Raw genomic sequence first — 13,891 nt, forward strand, 5'->3', positions numbered from 1 at the left:
TCTTTTATCAAGAGCCTTGCTAGGAAATGCATACTGGCTGCAGGGCAGGAAGTTCTTAGTGATGTAGCCAATTTGCATTCTGTATGAAGCTCCTTGTCAGGCTATGAACAAACTAAGAGTTTACAGGCCAGCACTGACGTGTGTACCACAGGTTGAATGACAGTGCTCAAAGGATGTGCTTCAGGAAAAAATAAAAATCATCCCAAGAAAGGTTCAACATGGAAAAATAATGGCGAGGAAAGAAAATGGCAGACAACCAGATCTAAAAAGAACAATAAGTGTATTTTGGGAAAAAAAAAAAAAAACAACCGATCTTCAAAGTTAGGAACTTAATAGTACAATAGTCAGGAATGGGCAAATAGACTTAAAACATTATAATTGGCTTAATTTGTAAATATGTTGATTGCCCTTTAAACCTTTTCAGTGTAAATCTGCACATTGAAATTCTCAGAACTGCCAAAAGATGCAGAAAGAACAACAGCCAAACAAGTAGAGGAAAAAATGAAATAAAGACAAACAACAAAAATAGACCTCAGACGTTCCAAATGAAGAAAAACGGGAAAACAGAGAAATGCAGGAAAAGTAAGACACATAAAAAGAAAAAAACAATTTGGAAAAAATGAATTCTAACATTTCAGTGATCACAATATTGACCCAAACTCTCTAGTTAAGAGTCAAAACATCAGAACGCAGAAAACCTGAAGTCAGAGCATGGGATGAGGTATACCAGACAAACACTAATTTATTTTTATTTAGGAGACGCTAATAAACTAATAATATGTACAACTGGTGAAAGTACATTAGCATCAGAGAAATATAGACTCTAAGAGAGAGAAACATTTTTAAAAATAAAGATGTCATTTATATGTTGATGGTTTGCTTCTCGAAGAAGATCAAACAAGTTTATGTATCCAGCTAATTCTATAATTTCAAGATATATGAAGATAAATATATACAGATACAAAATTTCAGAAGAATAAAAATTAATGAGATAAATAAATGAGATAAATTAGGAGTTTGGGATTAACATATATACACTATTATAAAAAATAGGTAACCAGCAAGAACCTATGTATAACACAGGGAACTAAACTCAGTATCTTGTAATAACCTACAATGGAAAAGAATCTGAAGAACTATATTTATGTATTTATTTATGTATAACTGAGTCACTCTGCCATACATGTGAAACTAACACAACACTGTACATCAACTATACTTCAATTAAAAATGCATAGTTATTTTAAAAATTAATGATAAATCCATCATTAGATTGACATAGCCTAACAACTGGTAATGGACCAAGGACAGCAGCCTCACGTGCTTGGGTGTCAGCCGTGTATACAAAGTCTTCTTGGGAAAGGAAACATAAGGAAGATGACAGCCACAGTGGAGAAAAAAGAGGCAGTTGCTCTTTGCTGTTCAGAGACGAAGGATACTGCGTTTGAGGTGCAGAAAGGAAAGCCTCACTCCTGTCATCCCAGGACTTCCTCGGTGAGAGTGGTCATCTCATGCACATGCACGGGAGACCCTGGGAGGAAGCTTTCATGCCCCTAAATTTCCTGACCTGCAACGCTGTGCCCCTATCTGAATTTCCAAGATGTGACTCCAAATAGAATTTCAGCCACTACTGCGAATGGTTACGTACTGAGAAATTATCGGACATCAGCAGATTTTGCATGAACGCGTGAACTTCTTGAGGGAAGCACACCCAGAGTGTGCAACTTCAGCCGTCAGGACAGGAAAGAAGAGGGAGAAGCTCCAGTAGGACCAGCTCCTAGAAATCAGGGAGCCAGTCATGGCCACTGGGGCGTCCCTCATGTTTCATCAGTAATTTACAGAGGCATTTTTCCTTCTCTTGGATTCTGTCTTAATGTAATCAGCCCTGTTGCCAATACTTGACTACTGAGTAGCATTTATTACGATCATGAACCAGGTATCTGAAGTCAAGAGTGAGCGCCATCCTCCACGTGGCCGCCACCGTTAACTGCACTGACTCCTGCCTCCGTGGCTCACTCAGGCAGACCCCAGTGCCTTAAATTCTCACCCACATTCTTTCTACCTTTTCAAATGATATGCAGTTTTGAAAGTCAGTGTCAAATTTCACCTCTTCCCTGCAGTCCTCCAGCTCAAACAGCTTTCTCCTTTTGCTGAATTGGCATACCATTCCGGTCCTCAACATGTGCATGTTCTCTGTTTGGTCTTCCCTCTTCCTTTCCTAAGCTTTGGTCGTGGGTCCAAGTTTCAGGATAGGGCTCATGATTCATACTTCCCTGACATCAGCCAATGAGGGAGAGGTGCTCATTGATAAATTCGCTATTGTATTGTTGGAGACACCAAAATGAATTAGCTCATATCTCTTGGATTCCATAGCCTGGAATTGCAATGATTTTATGACAAAAGGTCTGAATTTCAAACGGGTGAATTTTGAAACTGATTTGGAAATAATTTAATTCTCTTGCTCTTTCTTAAACTCCAATATACCTGCTGAGTTATACGGTGTTTCAGTCTCTGTGAAAACAGGGTAGCAATGCCCCTCTACGCGCTAAGATCCATTACTAACTTCATGAGAATGAATCTGTCCCCTGTCCCCCCAGCTTCTTACCTAGTTTTGTACCTCATCATCACAATCAATTTTGAAGTCCGTTCTGTCAAATGATCCAAGCATAATGAAAGAAAGGCAGGTTTGGAAACACTTGGGAAACTTTCTCTCCTCTCATAAAGGGATCATTATCTTTGTCTTGGCATAGCTGAATGAGAAACGTAGACATTTTGCACTAAAAGATAACACAGAAAAAGTACAATATGTCAATTAGAGGAACGGAAGGGGTAAACAATAAGAAAAATGTCTCTCAGCAGCCGCCTGAGACAGCTTCACAGACATCACTGCAGTGAAATGTAAGTGAACTCACGGGGATCTGTTGATATGCAGAACAGCAGTAACACGCCCACCACCTGGAAATCTTGTTTGAAAGGAAGGCGCCTGGAGGAAAAGAAACCTGGGCATCATTCAGCCTCTTTAAGAGCACAGGGGGAGCACTACCTAACAATGATGATATCCTTTCAGGGCCCACTTACCTTCTCTCAGCTGCTCCCAGGTGCTGTGTCTCATGAAGCCCTTGTCTTTGATGCCCAAGAACTTGTTACTCAATTATGGAGACCTCTGCCTATGACTCCTGGATGAGCTATGCGCAGTTGGTCCAGGACCCGGCCCTCCACAGCACCGGCTAAATCCTCACCAACATCTTCTTCTTTATCATCTGTCTTCCTCTCTCTCTCCCTCTCTCTCTATTTCTCTTTCTATCTACCTATCTATCCATCTATCTGTCAGTCATCCATCCACCCACCTTCCTTCCTTCCCTCCTCCCTTCCTTCCTTTTTCTTTCTTTCTTTCGTTCTTTCGTTCTTTCATTCTTTCTATCATCTATCATCTAACTTTTTATCTATCTTCCTACCTATCTATTGTCTATCTATCTATCTATCTATATCTATTATCTATCTACCTATCTATTATCTACCTATTATCTATCTATTACCTATCAATCTATTATCTGTTGTCTACCTATCTATCATCTATCTATCTATCTATCTATCTATCTGTCTGTCTGATGACAGCATCCTGGTGTACATGTTTATGCACGGGGACATGAATACCCTGTTATCATGTCACTGATTATGTTGTTCATTTCGGGAAGGAGGAAGATAAAAGAGCACTTTGTGTTTATGTTCTTTCCATTCTCAAATCTAGAAAGGGGTGACTGGCTAAGGGGCGGCGTGGGGGAGTATGCTTGACCACTACACCCAGTGGTCCTCTTTTGACTTGATATGATACTTAGTTGATGGAGGTGTTACTGGGTGGGTGATGGGGTATTTCCTCTACCTCTATTCCATTATACCCCACAGATGACCCTTGGGTCTTTCTGTGCTTAAGCCTCATGCCCTGTACACAGGAGAGTGCTAGAGGGGAAACTGGGGAAAGCCCTGCTCAAGATGCCCAAATCTCTGGGCTCTAGTCTTGACTGTGAACCACACCAAGTAAATAAGTCACTTTAATCTTTCCTAATTATTAGTTTTCTCATCTGTAAAATGGGCTAACAATTACTACTCTAACTCACAGGGCTATAGTGTCAAGTTAAATTCCACATGAGAGAAAGCCTTGCATCTGTAAAGTATGATACAAATGCACACCTTGGCAAAGCCAGGTAGGGTGATTTCCAGGATAGAGGAGCACAAGCTTTCTATGTCTGTCCATCTGTCTCTCTCTGTCTCTCTGTCTCTGTCTCTCTTTCTCTCTGTCTGTCTGTCTCTCTCCCTCTCTCTCTCTCTCACACACACACATTCCAACATCCTGTTATTCCTTGACACCATGACTCCAGAGCCTATATTCATCTCTCTGCATCTCCCCTCCTGCCTCCTGGTGTTTGCCTTACCCGCCCCCCCCCCCCCCCGGAGCCCCCTCCCCTCCTGAACCACTCACTGTGTGACCACTGCTCTTCACACACTGACCATCAGCCACCGTGGGTTAGGCTCCATCATTACCTGCGTGACAGGTGAGGACCAATGATGACAGGAATGGTGAGGCTCTTCATTTCTCTCGCCAGAAACGATCCGAGTTGCTTACTGACCACGCCCGAGAGAAAAGTCCAGCAGTCTCAAAACTGTTACTGCCAATTCTGTTATATTTGGTGATGAGAATGCAGTCTGTATGGCCGGTGTTTCTCCAGTGATGCAGGCGTACTAAGCAGAATCAGTTCGGACATAAAAGCCAGATTGTTACCACTGAGCTCATTTGAAGAAAAAGAAAGAAAATGACTTTTTAAATTTGTTTTTATTGTAGATCATTTCTTAGGATTAACAAAATTACATTTGCTTACTGTAGCCACCGTGATGATTGAAAATGGATACTGTTGAAATGCTAATGAAATAGACAATCAAGTGTCAGGAAAACAGCTTCCAGTGGAAGAGTTGAATACCAGTTTGGTGCAGCGATTCTTACAGGGCTTTATTCCTGGATCTTCGAGGATCTCTTCATTTAAAGATAATCCAGAAGTAATAAATTCAGAGCTGAGACACACTTCACGAGCCTTCCCACGACTATGTGACAAAGCTCTTTAATGCTAATTACACGTAATTTGTTTGTAAGTTTACTTACTGGAGGATTTGTAACTCTGTTTTAAGTTGATTTTTAGTATAATCAGGATTGACTATTCCACTCTGGTCCAAGATTATGAAATAGCTGAATTCTCTTTCCTTCCTTCCTTTCTTGCTGGGATTTATGCTTTTATTCAGTTAAGTGTTACTGAGCCCTACTATATACCTGCCACAATCTGTAGTCCATGTTCTTACAGGTGTGAAGAGAATTATAAAGCTATGTGAGCACCCAGGGGTGGGAGAGGAGGTATGGAACCCAGCCCTGGAAGATCAGAGCTATACAAGAGACCCGATTAGTCCGTGGCATTTTATCCTGAGAACAACAGACTTTGATGGAGGGGCTTCTTTTGTATTTTCGATACCAAAGTACATGATTGGATCTGTCTGCCTCGTGGAGGGTAACTTGAGGGAAACACTGAGGCCAGTGTCCCCTGGGACGAACTGTAATAAACAAGGCAAAGAAGCCAGGATGTGGAAAGGCAGGAATTAAAAGAAATTAACTAAAGAAACATGAAGTTAGTGGAATCATCAGGACTTAGTGATTAGAAGCAGAAAGTGAAGGAGAAAGGGAATCAAAGATGACCTGGGGTTTGTACAGACCGTGGGGCCCGTCCCTGAGTCAGAAGAAGTGGCAAGAAGGTGTAAATGTGGGTGGGGCAGCTTTGAGATGCCTTTAGGATCTCGAAGAGGAAGTGCCCATGAGGCCATTGAAAGAGGTCTGAGCTGAGATAATATTTGAGACTCCTCACACCAATAATTGATGCTGTGTGAGTGGGTTCAGTTGCCAAGGGAGAGAGAGTGAGAACACAGGAGAAGTGGCATCTTTCAGGTAATGGGCCACGAGGAAGAACCTCCAAAAGAATGGCCGGAGAGAAGGCAGGGAAACCAAGAGCGTCTGGAGCCTTCGAAAGCAAGAGGAGAGAGCATTTCAAGAGAGAAGGAAGGTCAGCAGAGTAGGAAGACTGTGCAGAGGTCGAGGGACATGAGGACGGTAAGAGGATGGCAGCTAGGATGCTGCTGCTTGCAGTGCCTAGGTTCAGCTCTTCCTCCTGGGCTCCCCGACCTGCATTTCCCAGCCCGCTGCATTGAGATGGGGGTCATGTGACTATGGGGGTGAAGTCAGCAGGCTGAGGGGATCCACTCCACTCAGACACCTGACCCCACACCCCTCGCCCAGGTGCTACCCTGCACTCCCTGTGTCCCAATCTGCAGTGACCTTGGAGGACCAGCAGGGAAGACGCAGCACCATGAGATGGAAGGCCCCTGGGTCCCTGACGACGTGGAGCAGAGCCCCTCCCCCACTCTGGACTGTGATATAAGAAAAAACCATCTTCAGGTGCCTTAAGCCACTGAGCTCTGAGGATCGTCTGTGTGGAAGTGGGCACATTCTGACTAATACAGTGTATGCTGGACTTAGCAATAAGCAGTGTCACCACTGGTGACATTTGCTGGTAGTGATTTCAAGATGAGGACAGAACTCGGTGTCGACAAGCTAGAAAAACTAACCCAAGAAGCTTAACTCAAGAAGTAGTGCAGGATCTATTATTTATAGACTCTTTGATGATGGCCATTCTGACCAGAGTGAAGTGATACCTCATGGTACAGCCATTATAGAGAACAGTGTGAAGGTTCCTTAAAAAAACTAAGAATAGAATTACCATATGGCCCAGCAATCCCACTCCTGGGCACATATTCAGAGAAAACCATAATTTGAAAAGATACATGCACCCCTATGTTCATAGCAGCACTATTTACAATAGCCAGGCCATGGAAGCAACCTAAATGCCCATCAGCAGATGAGTGGATAAAGAAGATGTGGTACATGTGTACGATAGACTATTACTCAGCCATAAAAAGGAATGAAATAATGCCATTTACAGCAATATGGATGGACCTAGAGATTATCATGCTAAGTGAAATAAGTCAGACAGAAAAAGACAGATATATGATGTCACTTACATGTGGAATCTAAAAAAAGGATGTAGACAACTTATTTACAAACTGGAAATAAACTCACAGACAGAAAACAAACTTATGATTACCAAAGAGGAAAGGGGTGGGGGAGGGATAAGTTCGGAGGTTGGGATTAACATATACACACTACTATATATGAAGTAGATAACCAATAACGACCTACTGTACAGCACAGGGAGCTCCACTCAATACTTTGTAATAACCTATAAGGGAGACGTTATATATATTATATATGTATATAATCGAATCACTTTGCTGTTCACCTGAAACTAAAACAACATTGTAAATCAACTACACTTCAATTATACAGATATGGATATAGATACAGATAGAAATAATTTAAAAAAAAAAACAGAGAAAAAAGGAGTGTCGGAAGGGAAGCCTCAAGCGGCAGCTGCGGAACAGAGGTACTATTTCTTGAAAGAACCCTGCGTGCTTTCTCTTCTGCGTTTCCTTGTTTGGAAACCTCCTCTGTTGGGCCAGAGGAACCCATGTGCATCATAGAAATCTAGGATTATTACACCCACGATGAGAAAGAAAAATAAATAGTGTTCAGCCTTTGACATTCAGAATGGAATTTTTCAGAGTCTCTAAGCTGACTTGTTTTGTTCATAGTGAGAAAATCATTTGGAAAGCCAGATTTTGTGGAGAGAGAAAAGATAATTCAAAGTTACAAAGCTCCATTTTTTCATATTGAGGGCTTTGGTCTAACTGCCTGACCAGCGAGGTTCCTCTAAACCACAGGCAGCCTCAGCCCTGGGAGAACACATCCCAGAGAGGCGAGTCCTAGTTAGGGCATTTCAAGTACCCAGGAACCGCTTCTAAGTGTAAATTAGAACCAACGCGTGCCCACACATACTCATGTTGATATTGAACTATTTTAAGATAAATTACAACACAAATGTAAAACCACATCTCGACTGCCTAAGGGTGGTATCACACACAAAGCCATAAACAACCAAGCAGGAGAAAAGCAGGTGACATCAGAGACACACTTTCTCTACTGGAAGATGGGGCGTGGCCAGGGAAGGGGGGCAGTCTCATACACAATTGAGAATTATGTCTGGAAACGCCAATACTTAAACCTTCTATCTTTTCCCTTCTTTTTGATGCCTCTTATGTTGATTTTTCTTTAGGTGTTCAAACAACTTGTGATTTATGATTCTACGTTCTCCACCCAGCGATGTCCTCCCATGGGGAATTTCCCAGCACTCTGATGTGGACATTTTCCAAATCCATCACTCTTAATGGGGATGAGCCGGCAGTAGTGCTGCTGTGCAGACCTGCCTCCCATGTGCATCTGGTCATCAGTAAGGATGAGGATGTAGAGCAGTGATGCTCCTTGCACCGGTCCCAGAGATTGTGAAACGTCATAATTCCTTATTTTGAGTTCAGGATCGCCCTCTTCAGGCATCCTTAATGGTTTTCAGGTGGGGGCAGGTGGAAGAGGAGACCCTTCATCAGCAGGCACTGGTCCAGGTGCACCGCGGGCAGCGCTGCGGGGGGCCACCGGTCCTGAGGGCAGGATCTCCATCGGTTGTAATTTGGTCCTGCTGTCTCCCAGGGAAACCCTGTCCATTGCTCTCCATGCTCTTTCTCTCTACCCTCTGGAGAGTTCTTTTTCTTCCTTTATCTTTCCTGGCCGCACATGAAGTCGTGAGGTGTGTGAGCTTGTAGGATGCTAGCTAGCTTTGTCACCCAGCTTCCTGCTCCCGCAACGCCGGGGAAGCAGTAGTGTGTTTTATGGCTTTGATGACAAAACCCTTCACCGCGCAGTCTCTTTGACACTATGTTCAATCACACTTAGTTAGGTTCCAGATCAATTTGCTCTAGTAAGTTCTATTGAACCAGCAACTGCACCGGAAATTATCGCCTAGACTTCAAGTTTTTTGCCTCTTTACAGCACTGCTCCTCTGTCCTCTGAGTTTAGCCACTGCTACCTTAGTTGGTGGCCTGAGGAGAAAGACCACACCTTAATCTGGTCTTTGCTGGGTTACTGGGGCTTGTTGGTGTCACTCAAAGACCCCTCAACACTATTTCTTACTTTTTGGGTTTAGAAACAATACTGTCCTCCCAGGCCTCCGAGTACTGGACTCTTGATATTCTTGTTTTCTCTTGCACTAAAATTTCCTGGTAACACCTTGACAAATGTAACTAATAATATTGCAGACAACAGTTTTAATAAACGTTTGTCCCATTGCAACATCTCCTACAGCAGGTTTTTTCCCGTCATACAGCCCATCATAAGATATTGTCTCATATTTTCAATTTTTATGTCGTCCCTTCCTATCTTTCTGCAAAACCCCACTCCTGGTTCAAATTTATGCACTAATCAGGATAGGATAATTGCTGTAACCAACCATCCTGAGTCCCAGTGGCTCAGTACCATAAAATGTGCACCCCATTCATGCCTATTCCAGTGCACACCTTCCTTCCTAGGGCGGCTCAACGTGGCGAGTCCGAGATGCCCCTCCATCCTTGTGATGCTCTGGCTCCGAGCCCTCAGGGTCTGGTATTGGATCCTATGCTGTCAACTGTCCAATAAGCAGAAAGAGACAATACTGCGTGAGTCCTGCGTACCTGTTCTTTCTAGTATCTACCGGATGAGTTTAGTGTGTTTCAGTAATAAGCGTCTTCTAATATAACAGCAATAAGCTTAGTATTTGTTGATTGATATTGTTTTGAAATGCAGGAGGTTATTGAGAGAGGTAGCATATTTTTAATCAACGAAGGAAAGGACAGGGCCAAATGGATTCTGGGAGCCTTGGAAGAGCATGTGTGGGAGGGGTTACATTTAAGACGTTAAAAAAAGTGAACTTGAAGTCTAAGACGTTAAAAAAAAAAGTGGACTTGAGGTCAAAGACAAATGTGACATTTCAACTTTTTTTCAGAAGAGTAGTAATGACTGAAGAAGTACAGGGAAGGCTAGACAAGAGCTGATATAGACAATACAGAAAGTAAAGTCTCTAAGAGTTCACACTTGGCATTAAATTGCTACCGCCTTTAGTCTTAATGAGTGATTACAGTATAGTGCATCGTGCACGTACGGAAATATGGCATGACTGCGGACAAGCTGAAGAGGCAGCATAAATGTATTATAATAATTATATACTTAATAGAGAAAATTTCCAGTGTTAGCTAAACTCATTAAAAGATCTGTTTTGATTTTCTCTGGTAACTAAACTGCGTGAGAACGGTCTATCTCTTCAATAAAACATCACACAGCCATTGCAATAATGGTCCTGAAAACTGCACCGTAAGCAATTTCACAGAGCTAGGGGTCACCATGACAGAGTATGTACAATTTCACGTCCTCCGTTTCTCTATTTTATGTGAAAGTCACGTTTTCATCTCTACGAGGGAGAAGTGCGTCTAAATACAGCACGGGCATCTTAGGGTCTCTTATGGGTGGGCTCACGTCGAACTGCCTGGGGAAATATCCTGGTGGAAATGGCAAAACTAACAAATGAGCAGTGGGCTTCGTTCCTTAAAGTCATTGATGTCTCGCATGATCTGGACAGAATGTTTTCCCTTCTGTTATTACCATTGTTGTAATTGTTTTGTAACTCAAATGTCGTTTAGACTTCCCAGCGATTGTGTATTTATGAGGTTCTCCCATCCATATTGTCTAGACATCTTGTGTCCTGCTGATTAATTGGCTTCAAGGGCCTGAAGGTTGGAAAATGGAGGTCAGGGGTCAGATAGGACATCATTAAAGGGCACCTAAGTCTCTCTGCTTGACGAATGTCTTCTCAAGAATCAGCTTAAAAGTGACCCTAAGATGTCCCAGGTTTAGCTGTATCAGTGCAGTTGGAACTTTACATAAGACTGAGGTCAAGTCAACTGTCCACGTGAAGGATGGAGGGAAGTGATTGGCAAAGACCACGGAGGAGCTAAGAGCCAGCCTCTTCCAGCTGTCCCTGTGCCTGCATCACACGCGTGCATACGTGTGAGCACACACACACCCACACAAATAAGTTGTCGATACGTAATGTTATGTGGTGATTTAGCCTTTGACAGTCGCTGAGGATAAGTGCTTTTATAAGCCCCCAACCAATCTATCTTCTCCCTTAAGGGTGGTCAGGAAATAAAAGTGAAATGGACTCCTGAAGATATACTGTTCTTACATTTCTGTATGATTGGCAGGATATGAGTGTTTTGAATGTTTTCTCCAGGTTTGATGTTTTAGTTTCTTTCTTTTTTTTTAATATAAATTTATTTATTTATTTATTTATTTATTTATTTATTTATTTATTGGCTGCATTAGGTCTTTGTTGCTGCGCGAGGGCTTTCTCTAGTTGCGGCGAGCAGGGGCTACTCTTCGTTGCAGTGCATGGGCTTCTCATTGCAGTGGCTTCTCGTTGTGGAGCATGGGCTCTAGGCGCAGAGGCTTCAGTAGTTGTGACTCACGGGCTCTAGAGCGCAGGCTCAGTAGTTGTAGTGCATGGGTTTAGTTGCGCCGTGGCATGTGGAACCTTCCCAGACAAGGGCTCGAGCCCGTGTCCGCTGCATTGGCAGGCGGATTCTTAACCACTGTGCCACCAGAGAAGTCCGGTGTTTTAGTTTCTAATGCTCAACAGAAATATTATCATAATAATATCTTAGGTCATTTTGTAATCTTTATAGATGTTCCAGAAAGTACAAACATAAATTTATGCAGTCCAGAATCCATCATGTAACTGTTTACCAGACTAAGGTCCCTTGAATTCTAACTGAATATTTACTTATTATTTACATAGACCCAATATACTTTCTGACAAATCCATTTCTTCTCACTACCCTAGCTGCACAATTTTGTTTTATTGATCAGATCATTACAAGGAAAAATCACAGCCAAGAGTTATATCTAAATACACACATTCCCCCTTTCCGTGGCAATAAACTCCATCTCACTCTTCTGTATATTTAGATAACACCCATCTCCATAAATGAATAAGAAACTATTCATCTCCCTTACATATCTCAATAACATGAATTTAACCAGTAAGAAAATACAGAACAAAAACCAACAGTATAAAATCTTTCTTCCCTAGTTTGCCTTTTGATCTTCTTGCACAGCTAGGACTTCCTCAGACATACACCCACACACATCAATTTGAAAGTTATTTTCTCTTCTGCTTTAAACTTTTCTAAAAATGTCTTCCTGGGACTTTCCTGGCAGTCCAATGGTTAAGACTCCATGCTTCCACTGCAGGGAGCATGGGTTCAACCCCAGTCAAGGAACTAAGGTCCTGCAAGCCGAATGGCGTGGCCAAAAGATGTCTTCCCAATTTAAAAAGTCTTTGTGGAACCCCATCGTGGTGAGCACTTTCTCGTTCCACTCAAGCTTTATGTGCTCCTATGTAGGGAATTCCTCTCAAGGCCTGTATTACAGAAGGCACATGGATATAAGTCCATCATCACGGAGTTAACTGTGCTGATGGGGAGGTGATGCAGCCAGAGGATAACAGCATCCCCTGCAGGGGGGCTACGAGTTCCAGCCCCTCTTACCCACCCTGCGCTCCAAAGCCGTGCTTCCTGCACCCACTCCCAGCCAGTTACTGAGCACGATGGGGACATACAGGCAGGCCTATTTTTGGCAAAAGATGGGATTCTTCCAGGAGGTGGCTTTGGCATGAGGACTCCCGGTCAGACTAGCCTGACTGTCCTTGGAGCTTCGCTGCAGTCTGAGACTCTTAGCGTCCAAACGTCCCTCCCTCCCTCTCCCCTTTCACATGTGTCACACCGGCTGTCCCCTCCTTCAGCAGCCTCCCCCGCAAACCTCTTGCAAGCCTGACATCATCTGGGAATCTGCCTCTCGGCTCACATGAACTAACGTAGGAGGTGAGATCCTCCTGTCAAAACCATTAGGTGAATGTACAAGTGTGATGGCTAATACTACGTGTCCACTGGGCTGGGCTGTGGTACCCAGTTGTTTGGTCAATTACCAGTTTCGATATTGCTGTGAAGGTATTTTTTTTAGATGCGCTGAACATTTAAATTGGCAAACTTTGAGGAAAGATGCACATTTACATCAGGAGACCTGGAGTAAGCAGATTAGCCTCCAACATGTGGGTGGGCCTCCTCGAATCAGTAGGAGCCCTTAAGAGCAAAGACAGGTTTCCTGAAGATGGAATTCTCAAGACTTCAACAGAGAAACTCTGCCCGAGTTTCCAGCCTGCCCTAGAGAGTGTGATGTGAGAAGATTTCTCAAAGCAAAGAGGATAGTGAGATTGGCTGGAACTTCAGGAAGCAGAGAATAAGGTGTAGGAGTCAGAGGCAGCCTGACAAGATAGGCACGGGAAGGATAAATCCTGTCTCTTCAGCGCTGAGTGGAAGAAGAAGGCGAGACCTCACTGACCAGGCCCAAGACGTGGAAGCTTACGCTGGCTTGAGGGGTTGAAGAATACTGAAAGCATAAAGAACCTTTGCTCAGCTCTCCACTTGAGAATCTGAGAGGAGACAGGCTTGTGGGGTTTAGGGGTATGAAGAGAGCAAATCAAAACCAAATATGAGTCTGCACTGCACCGAGTGGGGGAGGGGCTCAGAGATTTTTGTGACCCAGTGGAAGGGCCACGTGTGGCCGAGCAGGAGGGAAGACAGCCCTGTGCCGGGCGTGTTGACGGCTGGGACTGTGAGTTACAGCAGCCCCAGGCTCCAGCAGAGGGTGTCAGCCCAGCGGTGAGTGCCTCCCAGGCTCCTCCAGCAACATCTAAGTGCAGAGACAACGTGAGGCCAGGCACACACCTGCCCTTGTACCATGAGGACACACCAGATCCTGGCACCA

Source organism: Hippopotamus amphibius, chromosome 4 (assembly GCF_030028045.1).
Source record: "Hippopotamus amphibius kiboko isolate mHipAmp2 chromosome 4, mHipAmp2.hap2, whole genome shotgun sequence".
In the NCBI taxonomy this organism is placed as follows: domain Eukaryota; kingdom Metazoa; phylum Chordata; class Mammalia; order Artiodactyla; family Hippopotamidae; genus Hippopotamus; species Hippopotamus amphibius.